A 21,146-nucleotide genomic window follows, 5' to 3' on the forward strand; every position below is an offset into this window, starting at 1 on the left:
GGAGTTGTCTGTGCCGTGTTCCTTCTCCAGCAGCAGACTACATTTGGGAACTGGTAGATGTCTATAAGGAGTCTATATAGTAACTCCGAATGGCTCCCCTACCTTCAGTTTTTCCTGTGGGATTAACAGGAACTTCACTTAGCCTTTTCTCTTTTCTCCATTCTGTTTTCTTCCTTTCTTGGAATGTGTTACCCCACATTTACCCCAGTCTACATCCCACATGCATGTCACCCTCACAGACATTCCCAGAAATATTATCCCAATCAGGTTTAAATAATTTAATTACCATAGAACAAGCCATTACAGACACACCTGTTATCAGATTGGCATCCACACACTCCTTAGGTATAATCTTTAAATAAAGATAATAGCATTATAACTTTACAAGAACGACCTGAGTAGCCTGTGTACCCATAAGCCCTTCTCCTAAAGAGAAGATAACAATTTTAAACAGTATTAACATCTCTCAATAGTCTATGATTTAAATACTACGTTATACAGTTAACTTTTAAACATTGGTAGAAGATCAATATATTTTATATTTAGCAGTAGAGAATAAAAAAAGAAAATAAAACCAAACCCATACATTTACTATTTGTATGTGCATCCATGTGAGTATGTGTGCATTTACGGGTGTATGCATGTGTGTGTATGTGTCTTCACAAACATTCATAACAAAATAAGGGAATACTTAGGTCTGAGAATTATGATCTTTTGCTTCTATAACTGGTCATAGCTGGTGTTTATTACTGCCTTTTCCTGTTGCCTACTCTGGATTGGACTTGCTTGAGTCCATTAAGCTGGTCCCAGCTCTTTATGTAAATTGCCTTGGGAATGAGAGCCTAAGCCACCAGCTCTGTCTATACTGGTCTTTTGTAGCATTTCATTGATCTTAGAGACACAGGGCAAGGTGTCCTCTATTACCAATATGTCCTCTATTACAGGTCTAGGGCTTCTTACCTTCATTATAAACTACTTCGTCTAATTTCCCCTTGAATGTTAGAGTCAATGAGCATGTACCATGATGCCCATTTCTGTCTATCCAGTCGGAGACACAAGGAGCCAAGGCTATGTGGCTCACAATGTTAACATTGGTTCAGTGAGTGGGTTCACTGCTGTGTCTGTTGGTGAGGTCATTCCTGTATGTAATATCCTCAGGTTGCTTGTGTGTCACTGGAGACAATGTTGAGGGGGGTATATCCTCACTGCAACTCCTTAGTTCTTAACTCTGGGAGGAACACCACCATAATATTAGAGAATGAATCAGGAAATATAAAGCCTTCTATAGAACATTTGTCCCAGTCCCTCAGGGTATTATGACCTGGCTGGCCCAGCAACTGCATCCTCCAATGGCCAGCCACTTCTTCTGTCAACCTAGCTGCTTCATCAGGATGATGGGAAACACAATAAGGCCAGTGAATTCTGTAAGCATAGACCAATGTCCCTCCTCCTCGGTAAGTTTCTGGGTCATGCTTTATTCTCTGTAGAGGATCATGGTGAAGGACCAGGAGGTCTGTAAATTTACAGATGCCAGTTGATCAGAATTTCACTCAGAGTCATGAAACCTATATTTAGTACTTCTATCCCATGGACATCCATGTACAATTGACCCATTGCAATGAAATGACCACTCAGAAGCTGACTAATGGCAGTGGGACAGTACCATAGTACAGACTCATTGTTAGTCTGTGCAGTTGATATTCAGCGATGACCATTTTTAAGTTGAGCCCATGAATAGTGTCCATCCTTGTCACCATGACTGTCTTGCTCAAGAGCCTGTTGGTGATGACAGACATAAATTGGGGAAAGAGGCTGACAGCCATCCATCTACTGAATTATTTAAATCTTGCTTCGTTGAGATCTTCTCTCTGTGTGAGCATTCATATAAAGGACAAACATGCTCACATTCTTTTGCTCATACAGTGTGACCTGTTTGCGTATCTCTTTCCCCAAATTACCATGTCAACAATTTTTTAAATCATATCCCTATCAGTGATAGTCAAGCCAAATAATTAGTTACATCTCATGAGTTGGTATGTAACTGCATGTCTAGAAGTCTCCTTCCAAGTGAAGCACACTATCCAGTGTCCAGACCACTAGGGGCTATTTTCCCTCAGCATTGCCCTTCAGGGATGTTCCAGAGAGGGACTACACTGCTCTTGAAATTCCTTTGGGTTCTGCCTTCATAACATGTAGGGCAATCTACAAGGCAGGGCTTTGTGTTCCCTTCCTCCTCCAGATGACTGTCGGGACATTCCAAAGAATGCATAGGTTCACAGTAGCTGTGGAGACCATGGACCATTGGGCCACTTCTTCATATGACTTACCTGTGCCTTTATGCCTATTGGAACCTTATGCATGATGCACAGCTGCATGACTTCCATGTAATGAAGGGGTGTTGATGAGTGTGCCTAACTTTTACATTTTAAGGATGCAGGGTTGATGATTGCATGCTATTACTTAAGTTCCTCATAAACTGGATAGGTCACCATCATCAGCAATGTGTCTCAAGCAAGCAATGGCGACAGTTTCTGATGTTGTGCTAAAAGAGATATCTTTGGTAGCCTCTGACACATGGTCATTGACCTATCCAGTGAATTTTTTCTGTCCTCATCAGTAAAGAAAAATCAGAAACATCTTACATTCTGTGTGGAGAGCTTTTCCAAAAAAAAAAAAAAACTTGGGAGGAATTTCCTGCTTGGTAGGAATCTGACATTGGCCAAGGACAAGGAAATGGGCTTCAGGCAGGAAATCTGACATTGGGCCATGACAAGGAAGTAAGCTCTGGCAGGAATCTAATTTTAGGCTAGAATAGGGAAGTAAGTTCAGGCAGGAATTTAATCTTAGGCTAGAACAAAGAATCAGGCTTCAGGCAAGAATGTGACTTTGGGCTAGGACAGGGAAGTAGGCTCGAATATTTTGGTCATCCTGATAAGCCCTTAGAAACAGTGATCACGGAAATGATCCTGGGACTTTGTTTATTGCCTTGCTTGTTCCTTGACCATTTGTATTTATTGTACTGCTTGACCTTATTACTTGAATGTAATTAAAATGGTATAAAAGCAGATTGGAAAAAAATAAGCCTGTTTCAGAACTAGCTGGGGTCATGCTACAATGTTGTCTGTCTTTTTTTTTTAGTCCTTGCTCCTTCACTGGAGAACCTGTTCACTGACTGAGCTGGATTGGCCAATTCTGAGGAAAGGGCACACTCAAGAGAGGACTTCATCATTTGTCCTTCTCACTGTCATTCTTTCCTCTGACAAGGCTATGTGCAGAGAGAGCACCATACTTCTCCTTTACATCCATGGCATCTCAGTTCTTGGCTTGGATAAGCAATTAAGTGGCCATTTTGAAAAAAAAAATACTAAGCTGGTGGTGTTTATTGACAGTAGGTTTGCAGCGTCGCCTGAGACATCGCCTCCAAGGAAAAGGACGAGCTATTTCCTTTTGTCCCCTTTGTTCACTGAGGATGGTCAACAGCCAGTCAGGTCCCTTGGGTTCTAGGGTACCTTCTTCCAAACTTGGCCTTAGTGCTTCATTTTATTTACTATGTGACGTGGACCAAGACCAGGAAAGAACTCCCTGGTGCATGTAGCAAACATGGCAAAAGCTCTGCCACTTGACCATAAAACCTGGAAGATCCTGGACAGTATTAGTCTGCACAGTAGAACATACCATGTGGCATGTATAGCAAATCCTGAGAGGGATCATGGTGGAAACCTGTAGGGCTCTAGATAAATCCTTGTGCTTTAGAAAGCAATGTATTTTTGCAAAAAAGGTTTCTGAATTTCTTCCAGTCCCTGAGAGATTAGAATTTCTGACGATGGCCCATTAAACACCATCAATATCAAAGTTAACCACCATGAACTACAGGTTTTAGAAGTTTTGATGACTGAGAAGAACTCTTAATTGGTAATAATCGCCCTGCTCCTCTTCTTTCTCTCTCCCCACCTATTCTCCTTCCTCTTCTGTTTTTCCTCCTTTCTCTTCTATCTGACATCAACCATAAATGGGACCAGAATGCTTAAGCAGCTGCACACACAAATAGATGAGTGTGTCCCATTCCACTCTCTACTCTTGTCTAGTCCCTCTTCCTTGGCACACCCATGGTCACATAGAATGATCCTTGTGACTGGACAGCAGAGAAGAAAAGAACAGAACATAGTTCTTAGATGAGATGTCTCAGTATATAGTTGGAAGGAAGATGGCAGCAGGCTGAGGATGTTCTATAGCTCTGTCCAGTGAGAAAAGGTAAACTAAGAGTCTATGGAAAAAAAAAAACACATGTAGACTGATGATGGTGTAGACTGATGATGGATGCTGATGGTATAGACTGATGGTGTAGGCTGATGTATAGACTGATGATGTAGGATGATGGGGTGAATGGCCAGATGTTTAGGAGTGATGTTATTCTTTAGATGGTTCTCTAGAGAAGAAGTATATGGATGAGGAAGTAAGCCAAAGGAAAGTCTTTAAGGTCTGATAGCCTAGACCCATGTCCTGTCTACTCTGCTTCCAGACTGTGGATGCAATGTGACCAGCCACCTCACACTCTGATTGCCATGGCTTCCCTTCTGTGATGTCTCATCTTAAACTGCCAACCATGATAAACCCTTCTTTGTTGTCATAGCAACCAAACAAAGTAGTATGTATATAGTACATATTTGTTGATGAAAGGAATAGGACTCAGTATGCTTAGGGGACTTGTTTAAGGCCAGACAGCTAAGTATCACAGCTGGACTATGAGTGATGTCTTTGACTTGGAGCAGGATACAGATCACATGGGTCTGGTTTCTTCCTCTCTTTATGAGGATGAAAGTAAAGTCTCTTTTGGGTTGATATGAGAATGACAGGAGTTAGCATAGATAAGTGATAACTGATATATATTGGTTTGATTTACTGGCTTTCTAACTTTGCAGTTGTGTGTAAATAAGCAGAGTTTATATAGTGGAAGCAGGTAAAATGTAGAACTTTCTTCAGGCTAGTGAGAAGCAGGCAGAAGACCACAGCAGACTGGGTAGAAAAGCTGCCACATTTGGTAAGCGAGGTGAGACGAACACAATTTTCTAATTTCTGATATTTTCTTCAAAAGACTTATTGGGCCATACTCATAAGAAGTTGATAAACTTTGGTAAAAGTTATTTTTAATAATGCCTAACGCCTGTTAGTCATACCTGGTATATGTGTCTGTGGCTGTTAAGTACAAGACGTGGGATTTAAGCTTGGATGCAGATGCCTATATAGCTTCAGTGGTACCGCCCCGTGGCATCTTGAGGGCCCTGGTTAAATTCTGGGACAGGGAACAGCAACTGAGGAAAGGAGACTTGTATATAATGTCCTTGTACCGTCATCTTGCCACATCCTGTGAACTGAGTACATATACCAAGCACATCGGTGGACACCGTGGGTAACCTAAAGGGAATTAATTACATTATGTTCTCATGGATCCTTCTCTAGGACTTACAGCCACATTGAGTTCCAAATGGCTAAGGTGACGAGGAGGCTGAGGACAGTGAGCCAGCCCCCTGGCACCTGTGACTTTCTCTCGCTCCTGGACATTCCCTAATGCTGACATCTGCACTCATCTGTAGGAAACCTGAGAAGGTGTCCTCTGTCATTGACTCCAACTTGACTCAGGTCACTGCATTTGTTCTTTGGCCTACCCTAGATCATCCCTAAGAAGGACCTGTTAGACATGTCCCAATGTTGGCCTGACCTGCTTAGGACCAAAAGCTGGGCTTCTGTGGGTTGAAGACCCCAGGTCCTTCTCAGGAGGAATTGACAGCCTATAACTGCTTAGGCCTACAATGGCCAATGGGAGCACATGAGTTCCATTGCATTCGCTTTGTGCAGTGGTTTGTGGCTGCCTTGCTGGCTGAATGTTCTAGTGAATACTGACTTGATGATGTAGTTTATGACTTAACAGTACACATTGCTTCTGGATTGAGTTCTAAGCATCACAGTATGTCACAAATCCCTTTAGGCTGCACTTACTTCCATGCCTATCTTGGATTCTGAGTAGGTGACAGAAAGGGTCAATTTTAATGTAGGGTGCTGGTTAGTCATTGTTTTGCTTGTAGTTGGAATGAGGTCATGTTAATCTTGATTACTAACTATATTAGATCCTAAGTCAGCTATGAGACAAGCTGTCTTAGGGTTTTACTGCTGTGAAGAGACACCTTGACCAAGGCAAGTCTTATAAGCATAACATTTAATTGGGGCTGGCTTCCAGGTTCAGAGGTTCAGTCCATTATCATCAAGGTGAGATCATGGCAGCATCCAGGCAGGCATGGTGCAGACAGAGCTGAGAGTTCTACATCGTCATCTGAAGGCTGCTAGTGGAAGACTCGCTTGCAGGAAGCTGGGTTGAGGGTTTTATAACCCCCACCCACAACGACACACCTGTTCAAACAAGGCCATGCCTACTCCAACAAGGCCACGCCCACTCCAACAAGGCCACACCTCTTAATAGTGCCACTCCCTGGGTCGAACATATACAAGCCATCACACAAGCCTGGGCAGGTGTATGAGAGAATTTCGAGGAGGAATTAACTAGGGGGATGGGAAGAGAACCAAACTTCTAGAGTGGGCGATACTTTCTGATAGTGCAGACCAGAAGAGGTCTGAGAGAAGCAGACCACCATTAGCCCTTCTCAGCCGTCAGATCCCAACTTCTCTGATGTTCCAATGTGAGTGGAGGAGAGCTCCTGTTGAGGGAAACCCCTTGCCCTTTACCCCTTGCCCTTTACAGTGAGATTGGGCCTGTTGAGTCATCCTGACTCCTGGGTTCTCAGCCTTTCCAGTGAGCAGATGGCCACTGTCGAACTTCCTTGTTACCATCCTGCAGATGAATCTAACGAAGCTCCTTATATACCATTTAAACATGCTATGAGTCTGTTCTCTCCAAACCCCCAAATCCAGGCCCCTTTACAATGTGACTATGTATGAGCACTTCATATCAGGAAGCCCAGTGGCTCTCTGTCCCTCCTCATCAATGTGTGGCTGACATTGGTCTCAGAAAAGGCTCTTTCAATTGTGTAAATCCATCCCTGTAAGCACGAGCAGGCTCTTTCAGGATGCCAAAAGCACTCATTCCAGTGCGCATGCTCTCCCAGGTTTCCTGAAGGCTCACACCACTGCAGCCAGCACACATGAGGTGTCTTGTCAGCTTCTTACTCGGCTGTGAAAATTTTCCATTACACATCTTAGTCATCAAATTTGTTCCTTCTCTTTAAGAAACGAATTAAGATGCAGAAGCAGTAGGATGACACCCACTTTTAGGTCAATAAGAACCTTGTCTTCACCAGCAAAACCCACTGTCTTACTGAAAATACTCATGTGTATGTGTGCGTATGTGATGTGTGTGCACATGTGTGTACGTGCATGTGTATGCATGTGTGTGTGTGTGTGCATGTATGTATGTATGTGTGTGTTTTCACCACTAATTAGCACCAGTTTTTAATTGTTTTGTATTTGGCACATCTGGGGTACAGCCTGTGCACATCCTAGTATCAAAAATTTGTTCACTTTATTCTGCAGGGAAGAAACGTTCCCTTATCAAATGACTCGGTGGACAGAAGGAATAACAGCTCAAGTGCACAAGTGATATTTGTCCAGATACTCACGCTAAGCTTAGAAAATGTGTGGGTGTGGATAAAAGTGAACCCGATGAGTGTTCATAAGGAAGAAATTGACTTCAGATCATCTATTATGTGTCAGGGCCAAATCTCACTTATAGCACTTACAGTACATTTATAACACATTATTGCATATTATAGAATTTCATCTCAATTCTTTTCTGTTGTTATTGGTATTATTTGTCACCACCATTACCACCATCACCATCATCATCAATTTCAAGATAGAGTTTCACCTTGTAGCTTAGGTTGGTCTGAAACTCACTATCACATATAAGTGTGGTCTCAAGAGTTGCTGTGGTCCTCCTGCTTCAGTCTCTTGAGGCTTAGCATTTCAGATGTGAGCCACCATGCTTGGATATTTACTTTAAAAAAAAAGAACTTTAAAAATATGTATGTGGATGTTCTGCCAGCACGTCAGCACACCTCAAGCATCCCTGGTGCCCATGGAGGCCAGAATAAGGCATCAGATTCCCTGGAACTGGAGTTACGGGTAGGTGTGAGCAGCCATGTGGGTGCTGGGAATTGAACACAAGTTCTCTGCAAGAGCAGGTTGTGCTCTTAACAATGGAACCCTTTTTCCAGCCCCTCAAATGCCATGTTTAAGATCTCCCTCCCTCCCTCCCTTCCTTCCTTCCTTCCTTCCTTCCTTCCTTCCTTCCTTCCTTCCTTCCTTCCTTCTTTCCTTCTCTCCTTCCTTCCTTCCTCCCTTCCTTCCCTCTCTCCTTCCTTCCTTCCTTCCTTCCTTCCTTCCTTCCTTCCTTCCTTCCTTCCTTCCTCCCTCCCTCCCTCCCTCCCTCCCTCCCTCCCTCCCTCCCTTCCTTCCTTCCTTCCTTTCACTAGCTTGGTACTCCCTATGTAGGCCTAAGCATTTGAGATCTCCCTGCCTCCACCTCCCTCCTGACTGCTGAGATTAAGGGTCTGAACCACAGTGCCCAGTGTTGAATGCCAGCTTTCAACAACTACATCTTCTACATCCATAAATGCCTTTGCCATGGCCATTGAGATCAGAGATGTTGGCAGAGTGAGTTGGCCGAAGAATCAGTTCCATGTCCCCCCCCCCCCCCCGTATTTATTTCCTCTTCTTCTCCTGTCATGAAGATAGAGGCATCTTCCTTCATCTCAAAGGGGCAAGGGGAAAGAAACAAAATCAACACTTTTCAGTTTAAAAAGGGATATAGGTTATACACGTATTGTGTGTAAATAAGAGAATTTTAAAAGGCTAGAAAAATGTGTAGAAAGGAATAAAAAGTATTTCTCATTTTAGTGTCTTGAAAGTGTCCCATTGTGATTCCTTACAATACTTTCCAATGAGTCACGACAGACACGGGTGAGTTTTTATCTCCCTTGTCATGTGCCAGACATCATTCTGCCTGCACTGCCCACACACACCAGTTCCCTCATCCTAGGGGCACTGTGCAAAAATGCTGTGAGGACCACAACCTAAGGGATGAGCAAAGCAAGACCATCCAGGACAATCTCAAGGCATCAGAGTCAAACCTACTCAACCTATATGGTGCTTCAGGCCTGTGAGTCTAGCACTGTTGAAGTGGACGCAGGAGAATCTCAAGTTTGAGGCCAGTTAGGGTGACCCAGTGAGACCCTCTTTTCCCCCCAATACACGCTCATTTCTGGCTGCAGCAAGGTCCTGGGGCTCTTTTTGTCACCTCTCCCATCTCACAGAGAAGAACACAGACTGCATATTTATAAATGTCTAAGATAGAAATGAACTCAATATTAAAAAACAAAAAACAACATTTTATATTGCTAAGAACAAATATCCAGGAAAAATATGTATAGGCAGAGGCAGGAGATAATGATGCTACCCAATTCCTTAAGCAGTCAACTTACTGAGGCCGGGGTACACACACACACACACACACACACACACACACACACATGTGTGCGCGCGCATACCTTTGATTGCAAGCACTGACCATTTCTTCCTAATTAGGCATGCCCCTTGGTTTTGTGTGTGTGTGTGTGTGTGTGTGTGTGTGTGTGTGTGTGTGTGTGTGTTTACCCAGGTGATTATTTAGGGGATAATTCTAGATTTTGACCAACCAATCAAGCCTTTATAGAATCCTCTTTTCTTAACTATGTTCCCAATCTTTAACTCTGGCTGAGGCCTTCCTCCATGTGGCTCGAAACTCTCCAGCTTTCCATTAACCGCTCTATCCCCACTTCTCTTCTCTTGCTCCCATGAGCTCTCCCCACTGTCTGTCTTCAATCACAATCTCCCACAATGAGCCTTGAAGGCTTCTGAATACCGGATCTGACCTCTGTCAGTGAGTAATGCCCATGGAAGAGCAGAGTGACTGGAGAACAGGAAGCTGAAGGAATGGGGGGGGTGTTGATACAAGCTCCTGCAGGCTTTAGAGGGTTCTAAGGCCAGCGTGCCTGAGTTTAGAACCTGCCCCAGGCATGAACCACACTGATCAGTCATATGCAGGAGCCACTGTGTCACCAGACACTGATGAACATTTTGAATTTTAATAGATACGTATCTATTTCTATGTGATTTATTCCACTGAAAAATTTTCTATTCTTTATTCAGTGTGTGTGTGTGTACATGTGTATGTATGCATGTGTGCCTGTGTGTGTATGTGAATGCATATGTAGTGTATGCATATGTGTGTGCATGTATGTGTGCGTGCGTGCATGTGTGTGTATGTGTGCCTGTGTGTGCACGTGTGTGAGTGTGCACATGTATGTGTGTATGTGTGCCTGTGTGTGCATATGTGTGTGAGTATGCACATGTGTGTGTATGTGCGTGCGGGTGTGTGTGTGTGTGTGTGTGTGTGTATGTATGTATGTATGCATGTGTCTGTGCCTGACGTGCATGTGAGTGTGTATGTATATGTGTGGATATGTATGTGCATGTATGTGTCTGCATGTGCATGTATGTGTGCATGGTCTGTGTGTGGAGGTCAGCACAACTTTGGGATTTGATTCTCTCTTTCCAGCATCGGGGTCCAGGGGATTGAACTCCAGTCATCAGGTTTAGTGACAAGTACTTTTACCTGCTGAGCCATCTTTCTGGCCCTCTTTACTTAAAACTAAAACAATTTGCATAATATGTAAGTAATAAGTAAAAATCACTAGATAGTTTAATGTCCTGTGGAGGAGGTGACAGTCTCACAAGTGTCACACCAGTGCTTTGAGACTAAAAGACACTGGAACTGTGGGGAGAATTTTGGAATTAGAGATATGGATGAAATGTAAGGCGTTCCCCTTATTAAACTCATGTCTTGATATTTTTCATCTATAAAATGTAACACTTTCCTTTTGGCATACATTTTTGTGGGACTTAGATCCATCTGCTCATTTATTTATTCTTTCAGGCACAAACTATTTCTTGTCCACTGTATGCTATACACCAGTGGACCCAGAAGTGAATCTGAGTATCTTTCTTCATGGAGCTCCTACTCCAAAGCAGAAGGTGGATGCACAGGCAATATGCAAGAATTACGTACTAAGAAAAATACAGCAGACCTGGGGCGAAGCTAGGGTAGAACCTCTGAGGTAGGGCGAACCCACTTGAGACAAGCAGGTGGTCATAAAAGAGCTGGGACAGAAAAAGAACAAAGCAGAAAGTAAAGTTAAATGACTCGTCAGAATGCAGAGCTGGGGGCACTGGATGAGGAGGATGGTGGAGCCTTTTGGATTGTGGTTTTGCTGTGATGGGGAAAAGAGGAAATACCACTATGTGGAACCTGTTTAAAATGATATGTCCATCTATGAGGCCCCCAGAGACTGGACCCCCAGCCAAGGAGCATGCATGGGCTAGACCTAGACACCCACACATACGTGGCAGGTGTGCAGCTCGGTCTTCATTTTGGTCCCCTTAAATTGAATTGGGGGGCTGTCCCTGACTCTGTTGCCTGCCTGTGGATCCTGTGCCCCTAACTGGGCTGCCTTGTCTGGCCTCAGTAGGAGAGGATGTGTCCAATCCTGCAGTGACTTGATCTGCCAGAATGAGTTCTTACGCAGGAGGGGTCTTTCCCTTCTCAGAAGGAAAGGGGGAGGGGCTGAGTGAGGGGGGACTTGGAGGAGAGACTCAAACTGGGGCTGAGGTCAGGATGTGGAGTGAATAAATAAATTAGTGCTAAACAAACCAAAAATAAGAAAAGAAAAATGGTGTGTACAATTAGTATTCAAAGAGCTGCATACAGACTACCTGGCATTGCAGTACATGATAGTCTACCCTTTGGTGTCGTGGAAGTCAAGATATGCAGAAGAGAAAGGCTTGAGTTCTTGAGAAGAATGGTCATACAATCAGTTGACATTTCCACAATTAATTAACTAATTAACCACCACTAGATTCACTGATTAGCTAATAAATAAAATAATACTGCCTTTTGAAATGAAGTAGTGCATGAAGTCCTTCTAAAAAAGGAACATACAACTGATTGTTATTTTTATTTTAATAAACAAGAAAACCGGAGCACCATCAGATGTATCACTATTCAAACTACCTCTCGACCCTCAAAGAAAGCTGGGTGAGATGCATGTGTTTCTTCTGTAGTTCGAATGCAGTTAATGTATAGAACAAGCACTACCCCAGAGATGGACCACAAAGCCAGGCACTGCAGTGGTCCATGAATTAAATGTCCTCACTCATAAGCTGTGATCAGAAGGGGCTTCTCTCCCATGGAAAGACCATGAGGCTCTAACGAGAAAGGACATGGCAAACTGGATTTCATAGTCCATGTTGGGGCATGTGTCCCTTGAGCCTTGGGAACACTTATAAGAGATTAAGGTACACATTACGGATTCACTACTCTGAACCCAGTTCTTAAAGGAGGAGGGAGAGTGTTGTAGGAAGTCAAGGTAGAGATGTTAATGTTAGGCCAATAGAGAACATCTCCGGGACATCGATGGAGTGCTAAATGCTCTTGACATGGTGGAGCTCAGGATGGAGCAAACAATTTTATTAATTTATGGGATTGTGGATACCTTGGTCTTCATCCTAAGGATGGTGCATTGGTCTTCTGGAGATGCTGTGATAAGAGATATAGCCTTGGTAGCCTACACAATGAAAATTTATTCTTACAACTCCAGAGCTGTGGTTCTCAACCTTCCTAACGCTGCGATCCTTTAATACAGTTCCTCATGTTGTGGTGACCCTCAACCGTCAAATTATTTCATTGCAACTTCCTAACTCTAATTTTGCTACTGTTATGAATTGTAGTGTAAATATCTGATATGCTGGATATCAAATGTATGGACCCCCAAAGGGGTCACTACCCACAGGTTGAGAACCACTGCTCCAGTGGTAAACTTTCAAGATCGTGGTGTCTACGGTCAAGTATTTTTCTTTCTCCTGGATTCATGGATGGGCCCCTGGTCTCTGTCTTCTCATATGGTCTTTCCTCAGTAGTCTGTTGTCTGTGTGGTACATTCCTTTTAGGATACTACTAGTCACACTGAAGAGGGCTAATCCAGATGAACCCATTTAAACCTGAGAAACATCATCCTAGTCCTGTTTCTAAATATAGCCATCTTTTGAGCTTCGGGACTCAGCACTGGATATTTTGGAGGTGTAATCTGGCCTCTAGCAGAGAATGAAGCTGTGATTCCTTCAATGCAAGGATAGCCTGGGATCTGTGGACCAGTAGATGATCCTGACTGTTAGATGGATAAATGCTTGAAGTTCTGCCCCTGAAGCCCCACCCCTAAGGCCCCACCCCCTGGAGCCCCACTCCCAGCCCCCGGTAAGGAGAGTTGCTGTGGTGCTCTTTAATTTTCATTGTCTACTTAATTGGTTTGAAAATCATGTAGCAGATTTCTAAAGCACCTTGTGGGGTGTGTGTGTGTGTGTGTGTGTGTGTGTGTGAATGTGTATATGATAGGATTTCCAGAGATAGTTAAATCTGGAGGCCTGAAGAATGGATTAATCTGTGGAAGTATTCATTACGTCCGGACCTTACTGGGAGGTGTCCAAGGAGGAATCTTGCTGCAGGAGATCACTGCAGACATGCCCTGACTCTTCCTGCAGTCTGTCTTTTTTTTTTTTTCCCTCCAGTTTCCTGCCCTTCACGAAGTGAATAACTTTGTTCTCCATACCCTTGCTGCGTGATGGTCTGCTGAAATGCACGGGTCTCTATACACGTGAACCGAACGCTCTGAAGGCCAGAAGCAAATTAAAGAGTTCCTCTCTTTAAGCCGACTTTCTCAGGTACTTGGTCACAGCAACAGAAAGTCTGATTAATGTAGGTGGAGAAAGGGTGAAAATGTAGGGGAAGGAGTTTGCTTTCCCCACCACCTTGGATCTACATACAAAAGTATACAGAAGGAAGAAGTAAGAGAGACCCAGATTTTTTCCACCAAAGACTCTTTCTGGGTTTTCCCCCAGGTCTGAGTCTACTTATAGCTCCTTAGTTTTCCCATCTGGTAAGTGGGAAAACCAAACGCAGGATTGTATGGCTCCCCACAGGACACACTTCTATGTCACTTTATTGCAGAGATTTGTACAAATATAGACTTGGTTATTTCCTCCTCTAAGAACAACAACAACTACAACAGTAAAAAAGCCCTTCTATACTGTACTTACAGACTTATATTTTCCAGGTATCAGAAAGCCACGGTTTGGGTCTGAGATACTTACTCATTTATGATCTGAGATTATTCTAAAAAGGCTTTGCAGCTTTGTCTAATTGGGTAATTGGGATGTTGCCAGATGAAATTCAACTTGTATTTTTTTTAAATGCTTTGAAGAACTGGTTGCCATGGCAGTGCTCTGCAGACAAGATCCCTCACTGGCTGCCACAAAGCAGCAATAATGGGCTTCTGTTTATTGTGAGTTTCAGGTTACCCCACCTGAAGACCCTTCAGGGACGGATCTGGGTGTGGGAACCCTTAGGAATTACTGGAGACCTGCCTCAGCTGTCCAGGGGATTTATCTTAGCCAATATGGTGGATTGTCACTGGAAGGGTGGGAGGGCTGCTGCTCTACAGGGACTTCCCAGAACTCTTCACTCCTAGCAGTTAAGGAAGAAACCACTGTGCGCCTGCCACAATATAAACTTGTAATTGCTTTAGGATATGAATATGAGTCCTTTCATATCTGTGGGAATATAGGTGTCTGGAAGGACAAAATGGTTTTAAGAAGTAGCAGGGTCTTAAAAGTTAATACAACTGCGACAGTGTTATAATTGTACATTTGAGTTGTCCTTTGTTCTAAATTGATTCCCCGCCCCCCCCCCCTCCCCACAGTGGACACGATCATTCCCATCATCCTTCAGCCTCCTTTACTCAAGTGTTTATTGTAAGAATACGAAACAGCTCTCCCAGATTTTTTTTTTTTTTTTTTTTCTGGTTCCTCTTCAGTCATGTCAATATTTACCTTGGACAATGCTTTGTATCCTTTTATTTATAATTCCAGAATTCTCCAAGACAAACTGATTATTCGTGACTCGCTGGCCTCAGTCACAGTTTAAACATAGCTCAGGTTGACGCTGAGGAACCCAAGCCTCCCGAACGACTTCCTCTATTTCTCTCCACAGATCGCCTGCCCATACAGTTCCATAATCTTTTCACAACTCTTGTTCTTTCTCATCGCTCATGTCTTCCAAGAATGTCTTTTTTTTTTTCCTGCTGGAATCTTAGCTTGCAAACACTTTCTTTTAAAAAACTCCAGGGTCTCCTTTCTCGTTGGTGATGTTTTTAACTTGGCATGCTGTATACACACTCTGAACACTTCCAGTGTTTCTCAACTGTCACAGCTTTCCTGTGTTGGTCTGTTTTAATTGTCCTAGAATCAGGAACAGAGCCTCAGTGAGGGATTAGGTCGGCCTGTGGGCATGTTTATAGGAGATTGTCTTAGTTGTGTGTGGTGGTTTGAATATTCTTGACCTGTTGGGAGTGGCACTATTGGGAGGTGTGGTCTTGATGGAGTAGGTGTGGCCTTGTTGGAGGAAGTGTGTCAGTCACTGTGTAGGCAGGCTTTGAGGTCTCCTAGTGCTTAAGCTCTGCCCAATGTGAAAGAGTTTCTGTTCTGGCTGCCAGATGAAGATAAGAACTCTTAGCTCCTTTTCCAGCATCAAGTCAGCCTGTGTGATGCCATGTTTTCTACCTTGATGACAATGGACTGAGCCTCTGAAACTGTAAGCCAGTTTCAATGAAATGTTTGCCTTTATAAGAGTTGTCTTGGTCATGGTGTCTCTTCACAATAACTAAGACATTGAGTTACCTGATGTGGGAAGAGCTAGCCCACTGCAGGCTGCACCATTCCCTAGGCAGACTGTCCTGAATTGTGTAAAAGTAGAGAGACTGAGCCCAGAAAGCAAGCATGCATTTACTTCCTCCCTGCTCTTGATCATGGATGTGGTGTGACTTGCTGCTTTGAGTTGCTGCTTTGACTTTTCAGCAGCGAAGGGCTGTAACCTGGAATTATGATTTAAAATAAACCCTTTATCATGTAGGCTGCTTTTTATCAGAGTATTTCATTACAGAAATGAAACTCAGACTGTTTCTCTGTGAATAGCTGATCACTGTTGCCAAAGAGAGGTGGTCCCTGTATCTGATACTGGGAAGCAAAGCTTACTCTTCCCAGTGTTAGAAGTCCTAAAATGATAAACAGACAAGAAGCTACAGTGTGTCTCTCCTGAGAGGCCCATCCTGATCCAGGAATCCTTGCTTAACCACAGAAGGCTTTACCTACTGGTGTTCCTCTTTCTGTTCCCCATATGTCTCTTACGGTTACAAATTGTTTTATATTCCCTATGTATTTCAAATACATTATTGCATTTGCTGCTTACAACAGCATTATTTGGGAGACCCAGGGGATTCAAGTGACCACTTTAAGATCAAGAGGTGAGTTCAACAGGAAATATTTATGCCCCTGAGTTATTTATATTAATAAATGATTAGGATTTATGCAAGTCTTTCTATTTCTTTGAAACTCTGTACTACTTTTCAATTTGTGGACATTGCCTGTGCTGTTTCCTTTGTGTTACCTACTCAATTTCCTCTTTGGACCAATCCATTTTTAAAACATCTCATGTCTACATTAAAAAAAAATCCAGATTCAGCTTCACTTTTTGTAAACATTATATTTTTATAACATTATTTTTGTAAACAGTTCCCAGGCTGGGTAAGCATTTCTTTCTTTCTGCTTTGTAATAATACCCTTAAGATTACACACACACACACACACACATATATCCTTAAGATGATAATATTCATATATATAATTTATTAGAGTGTCTATCATTTAAGGACACTAAGATAGGTCTTTTACTTTTGATCTTTTCTCTTTCTATCTTTTTTATGTAATATATGATATAGTATTATATTATATATGATATATATTACATACCACATATTTGTGCTTGCATACACATGTGTGTGTATGTGTGTGTGTGATATTTCTGTCCTTTTATCATTAGTATCTGCTTCTGGGAAGTTGCTGTACCTACTGCATGCTATCCTTTACATTTCCAAGTTTAAGAACTACATCACCTCTTAATGGCTGTGCCTGGCTTGGGTCACATTTCTATTAACCACTAGCATTGATAGTACTGTGACAAAGCTCAGGAGGAAACTAAATAGTGTGGTGTTTTCATGAGTGGTGTTCATGGGTTTTGTGTCTTCATGGGCTTGCTTTCCTCTGCAATTCTTCATATGTATTTGCATCCTTACCATTATTTGTTATATGTAGTTAACCATGTGTGGAGCAAGCAGCACATGCTTGATTTTTTTTTTTTTTTTGTCACAAGCTCAGTGTTGTACAACAAACTCTCTGATGTGCCCTGCTTTACATTCAAGGTACATACATGTCTGGGGCTCTTCTGAGAAGGCTGATGGCTCCCATAGATTTTCCATGCACATGACCATGTCCTGAAAGCAAACATGTGCTGGGCTTGGGGAAAATGCCTGTGATCTCATATAATTTAGCAAATCTCCTGAACCTGTAGACTCAGACCTCAAAGTGAACCTGACTGTGCTTTGTGATAAGACCTGGTCAGTAAAGGCCTTCAGATTCTCTCTGCTTATAGCTGTCTCAGTAGCTAACTGGGAAAGCAAAAGAAGTCAGAACATCTGCTTTTTTTTTTTTTCTTTTTTTGGTTTTTCGAGACAGGGTTTCTCTGTGTAGCCCTGGCTGTCCTGGAGCTCACTCTGTAGACCAGGCTGGCCTTGAACTCAGAAATCCTCCTGCCCCTGCCTCCCAAGTGCTGGGATTAAAGGCATGTGCCACCACTGCCCAGCTGAACATCTGGTTTTTTTGAGGTTAGTGGACACTTGTCTGTAAGGGATATGATAACTCCATGGAGGCACATTTTAATTTTTTTCTTTTTTGGTCCAGAAGCCTGAATTATGGAAACATATATTTTTCAGAAGTCCCTCCAAAGAGCCAATGACTCTCCTTATTATGGCTGTTTGTCAGTCTATGAACTCATCCATTATTTTCTGTACCTGCACTGATTTATGTATGTGGGGAAACTGACGTTTTATTTATACAGAATCTGCTCTGCTTTTGCCAAAAAAAAGTTCCTGGGAAATTCCTGAGTGCATCTCTACATGGGGAATAGGGCATTCCCACTCAGAGCTGTAATTTGGAATTAAGTTCCCAACACAACCACAGCTTCAAAGTATCTCAAGTGGCTTTTATGGTCACCAAATCCAAGGTACAAAGTTCAAAATCGTAAGAGAATGTGATTAGTATCTAACTGCTATTAGCTTACAAAACTATAATTTGACAAGTTTACATCCAGACATACCCATTGTATCTAAGCGCCTCAATCATATATGGAGAATCCACATATCCCACAATAGATCAGGCCATTACCGTGTTAACAGAAAGTACATTGTGCTGGGTATAAAAGGTATCCTGAAAAACTAAATTCCTTTTGCTTATAAAGGTTTTTAGAGTGGTTTTGATCTTCTTCAAGTTGTCCCCAAATGAGTTTCCTGTATCAGTTGTTTTCCTGTTGATATGTTAAAACACCCAGCAACAGCAGTTAAAGTAGAAAGGGCTTATTTTGGGTCTCAGTTGGAAGGCACAGTCTATCATAGTAGAGGTAGTCATGGTAGAAAGATCTTGATGCAACTGGTCACAGTGTATCTAATGTCCGAAAGTAGAGAGTGGTGAATGCTGATCCTAAGCTCTTTCTTTATTTAGTCTTAGACTTCAGGCCAAAAGGTAAGGGGCTTTTAACCTGGATTAAGCTAATCGAGATACACATAGACAGTCACACGGAGAAGTTTGTCTCTGAAGTGATGCTATATCTTGTAAAATTGACAATCATTATTAACCAATAAACTTTTGCTTTTTCTTTGCATGGCATGCTAATTTATTACATAACCAACTACACTGGAGAATACTCATCTGTGATGATGCCAATCATGGTGATTGTGACATTCACACCCCTGACACTTCATTAAGAAGTACATAAGTGACTACAGGTTGCCATCACCACCTAGCAAAAAAGACATGAAACTACCCAAGAAGTGACAGCTATTTTTGCTGCTAATGATATTTCTAACTAGTAAATAAAATCTGGGCTGTGGCTGCAACTCACTGGCTAGAGTGTATAATGTCCAGTCCTGGAGGAAGACATGGAAGCAATCAATTTCCTCATAGGGTTGAAAGAGGTCAGCCCCTCCACATGGGGCATTAAGTAAAAACCTATTCGTATGGTTGAGATCTGTTGTGTTCTCATGAACATGAGGTTTGAATTTAGCAGGGTGGTAGATAGAGAACCCAGAACTCCTGAACTGAACCTGTCAGTGTTCTACCTTAGAGTTTGGGACACAGAGATAGCTGATAATGAGACAGTTATCTTTGGTCAGAATTTTTCTGCATATAAATTCCTAAGGAAGTGTCTATATGTGATGATTGTATAGGAAGCCATCATCATTTTAATCCACTGACACCTTGCACTGGTTTCTACCACAAGTGAAAACAGGCAGTTTCCTGTGTAGCTTCCAGCTAACCTAAAAATTCAATTAAAGAGCATCCTCCTGACACCACAGTCCACTGACGCTCAATTGTGCACGTTTTGCGAAAGACCAAACTAGATGAAACTAATATTTTGAGAGTCACATTTTGTGCTGAAATAGAAAATGAAATGAAATAGGAATGTACTTTTTTTTTTTTTTTGCTTGTTTTGTTTGCTTGCGTTGGTAGGGCTTTTTTGATAGGAGGTTGTGAGAGGAGATGGTTATGTTTATGATTAGCCAGTGTTTTCCCCAGCCTCCCTTGCTGCATTCCTGAATGGACTCTGTGAAATGATGGACCTGCTTTGGTTTTCAGTGGCTACTTCCTGTCTTGATTCTCAGAAGATCTTTGGATAGTTAAAGGTTAGAGCCACTGAGACTGTTGTTGACTGGCTTTCTAGGATTTCTCTTAACTCAGTTGCAGAGTTAATGAACACAACAAACAGGTATACTGATAGCCCCAGCCTATTTGGTGACAGACTTAATGGGGTCCTTGGAGGAGGGTACATCTTGCAGGGGACTGTGGCGGGCTTGGGGAAGAACCCTCGGCTTCTGCTTATTTGAAGCCTTGTTGCATGGGGTTGCTTCTGGTAGTGAGAATCTCATGCCACAATGTGTCCTCAAACTCTAATTAGGCAAGCCTCTTCTGTCCGCCATTCATGTCATCCTCTGAACATGCTTCTTTGACACCAATCTCTTAAGTTCTTGACACTGAAAATCCCACACACCGATGTTGCTGAATCTCTGGGGCAAGTTGTCCTTAAAAAGCAAACATACAAACAAGCAAACCATAAAAGCAACAACAAAACGTACAGCTTATAAAGTCTCCTGATAAAGTTACAACTGGAAAAAAAAGCAGGCGGAATAAAAAGAGACAGGATTCACTGAGTGGCAAATGCCATCAAGCAACTACAGCATGGTTCTTTCACAGCTCCTGTGTTGCTCTTATTTTGCTGTTTTTGTTACTCCTTGTTGAATGACATTGCCTTCTGTATTTCTTACCTTCTTCTTGGAAGACATTTCCTTATGTTCCATATATATATATATATATATATATATATATATATATATATATATATATGCATCTAGAAATGCAGATATTGTTCTTTTTTTAATAGTCTTGAAGGAAAGAAAAGGAGACCTCCATTTGTTTTTGAGCCACAAAAGAACAGTTCCTTTCCCAAGGGCCTACTGCAGAACTAAGAACCCTAGAGACAGGGATAGGATGTGCTCCATCTTTCATGCTCAGAGCTGTTTCCTTGAGGTGTTCAGCATTTACTGGTAAGAGTTATTTCATGGATTTTAGAACCTGTTTTTTTTTTTAATTTTAGATTTATTGCAGTGGTCCTCAACATTCCTAATGCAGTGGCCCTTTAATTCAGTTCCTCATGTTGTGGTGACCCCTCAACCATAAAATTAAGTTCATCGCTACTTCATAACTATAATTTTGCTACTGTCATGAATCATAATGTAAATATCTGATACGTAGGATATCTGTATGCAACTCCCAAAGAGATCTCGACCCACAGGTTGAGAACCATTGACCTATTAGGGGTTCGGGGAGAA

The 21,146-nt window shown here is 42.3% G+C and overlaps 1 long non-coding RNA gene across 1 annotated transcript in view; it reads left to right on the plus strand.

Annotated features, from left to right (window-relative positions):
- Positions 1-4,686: 4,686 nt before the first annotated feature.
- Positions 4,687-21,146, plus strand: part of Gm40683 — a 53,203-nt gene continuing 36,743 nt past the window's right edge. The window contains exons 1-2 of the long non-coding RNA XR_871802.1: positions 4,687-5,047; positions 13,666-13,818. This is a non-coding gene — a long non-coding RNA (predicted gene, 40683). The remainder of the gene's footprint in view (positions 5,048-13,665; positions 13,819-21,146) is intronic.

This window comes from Mus musculus, chromosome 10 (genome assembly GCF_000001635.26).
Source record: "Mus musculus strain C57BL/6J chromosome 10, GRCm38.p6 C57BL/6J".
NCBI lineage: Eukaryota > Metazoa > Chordata > Mammalia > Rodentia > Muridae > Mus > Mus musculus.